This window comes from Anneissia japonica, unplaced genomic scaffold (assembly GCF_011630105.1).
Source record: "Anneissia japonica isolate Jap-2015-1 unplaced genomic scaffold, ASM1163010v1 scaffold468_len270531_cov130, whole genome shotgun sequence".
Lineage (NCBI taxonomy): Eukaryota > Metazoa > Echinodermata > Crinoidea > Comatulida > Comatulidae > Anneissia > Anneissia japonica.
In genome coordinates this window covers 48,002-50,790 of record NW_022703041.1, presented here as the reverse complement: position 1 = coordinate 50,790, position 2,789 = coordinate 48,002, and the positions used below count along the sequence as shown (strand labels likewise).

At 34.1% G+C, this 2,789-nt stretch overlaps 1 protein-coding gene across 1 annotated transcript in view; it reads right to left on the bottom strand.

Moving 5' to 3' along the window:
- LOC117104242 (limbic system-associated membrane protein-like) overlaps positions 1-2,789 on the bottom strand; it is a 76,075-nt gene that overhangs the window by 32,186 nt on the left and 41,100 nt on the right. The gene's annotated exons all lie outside the window — the stretch shown is intronic.

Below are 2,789 nucleotides of genomic sequence, written 5' to 3'. Positions count from 1 at the left end.
ACATTTTCATCCTGAATTAATTTTGTAATCACATTTTAAATCAGTAAGCTTCTGTGTTAACATTTTTCACAGGTGCCTTTTTATCAGGCATTTAATCAAAGAGACATGTACAAATAGGCTAGAATAGCAATTTTTGGACCAGTTCTCTAAATTTCATCTGATATTGAGTGCACAAAGTTACCGATACAAGTTTTATACATATTTTACTGTATGTACAATATAAACAATAAACTATCCTATTGTAGGAGGCACATTTATAAACCAAAAAAGTGGTAAAATATTTTGATAATATTATTATACAGTGAAAGCATTTCATTTATATCATGTTTTTGCACAGTACATAAATCAGATAGTTTTTTACAGAACGTAGTATCTGATCAGTACAATCAGTAAGTCTTAATATCTAATACCTTAGTGTCCAAATGAAAAGTCAATAAATAATAGGCTTGACTTTTGTTTACTGGTCTAGGCATCAATACAAATTTGTTTCTTGAAAAATGATACATTGTCTTTAAAAAGTAGTCGAAAGTTTTATATGTTCCCAATATTGTTTTTTGATTGAAGTGCAATGTTAATGCCCAATATTATTTTTAAATATTGGAATTTGACACAAACGCCACAATAACAAAACCTGGTTTACAATTTAATTTAGCAGAACTCAGAACATTTCCTTACACCTTTATTAGGCTGCCTCTACATACAGGCATTTTCCTTTGTAGAAAAGTAACAGTTTGTCATTACTATCTATGAATGTACTGTAGGAATATAAAGAATGCTGTATGACTTAGACACACATTTGCGGGAGTAATAACAAATTTTTAAAACACCTAGGTATTTTTTTCTGGAATTTCCATTGTTCGTGGCAACGGGTGTACTAATTGAACAAAAAGAATATTTTCTTTTTATTTGACGTCATCAGTTTGTGCGAGAGATGAATTTGCGAAACAAGGTATAAAAAAGTCTCGCCTAGTTAGTAAAATTACAAGTAGGACGCTGCAATCAGTTTAATCCTTGGGTCTTTACCTCCTGAAAAAGTACATTTGCATTTCTTATGTCTAAATTTAATTTTATAATATTTTAGTCTGCAGCCAAAATAAATAACATTTTTTACCACTCTTTTTCCATATGTTTATTGACCTAACACATCTACATGCGTTTAGGGCCCTGAAGGAGCCCTAGTGGGTTCAAGAAATAGAGCATCTTGGGTAAACCTATGACTTCTTTTTTGGATTGGGTTGGATTGGATTTATTTGATGTAAACACCAAGGATAGCCCACGAAAGTCTAGAATAAGACTTATTTCCAGTGGGGTCCTTCTGTGGGTGATTGGGCCGTACACCGGGAGACAATCCCCTACATTAAATATGTTCCTCAAATACTTGTCATCTGATTTTACAGTATATAATATATCTCCGTGCAAAGAGTACTACAGTGACACAATGTTTAACATAATGATTACAGTTAAGATATTGCATCTTAGATTGTCTTTGTAAATTTTAGTTGCTAATTAAAATAAATGTGTGTTCGATAAGTAATATAATGCAAGCTTTTGTGTTCTTAGTACATTTTGATGGTAAATTATTAGGTTTTAAAATGCCTATTCCAGATAGCATGTTCTAAACCAGATTATGAAGTCATTCAGGTGTAAAGGACGGTAACAAACGTCTGATTGAAAATAAAGGTGCAACCTGCAGGAAAACTCTATATATTACTGCTGCTGCTGCTGCTGCTGCTGGCAGCGGCGGCGGCAGCAGCAGCATTAATAATAATAATAATAATATTAATGATGATGATGATGACGGTGTCGGCGGCAGTGGTGGACGTGGTGGTGGCGGCAGCGGCAATCACATATTGATGTGCGCAAGAGAAAATGTTTGTGCTGATTAACCATCCAGACGCGTGCACAGATCTAGATGAAATATACCATAGTGCCTTTTTTTTTAATGTCTTACAATTACTAGCATAGTTTGAGTACCTAATTATGTCCATTAAAATATCAAAAAGAAAAAAAATTGTACATTAACACTAGTCTACAAAATGTTCGACGAGGATGTGTCACACTACAAAAGCAACACATGCGAGAAATCATTCTAATTACAATAGTGCAGTACAATGAAATTAAGAGAATATAGTATTTAGTATGCACTATGTATACTGTACCACTTCAGGGAGTGTGGTACCACTTCAGGGAGTGTATAAAAAAAAAACGTGTACCGTATGTTCTATAATTATAATTGGATAAAATATATTATAAAATGACCATGTTAATCACAAAATAATATATTCAGTTTTATTTTTACAGTTGCAGGTTCAAAGGGAGGGTGCCCTCCTCCCCCTCCCAATTTTTCAAAAAAGAAAAATGTATTCGTCCAATAGTGGCATTTCCTGCAATCTGGAGGTGTCATAATCATTAATTTTCTCACCTCAACCCCAACCATGGTGGGACTGAGGTAGTATAGACTCTCCATCTGTGAAAGTCCCTCTCTGGGGCTTCCTCAATTTCGAATTCCTGGATCATCCACTTGTTTAGAATATTAATTATATGGCAATACTTTGGTCGACTTCGCTTCACTTATTATTTAATGATATTTGGTGGATCAAGAGGGGCTGATGTTCAGCGATGGTCTCTACAAGGATGGGAAGGGTAATCTTGCCGAAATTATGTTATCACAATACACAGCACCTTTAAATATACTCACAGGCTACAGTAAACGTTTGCACTGGTCACCTGGTACTTACCTAACCTTAATTTGGATTAAATTTAGTGCATTGAATACAATTTAAAGCTAT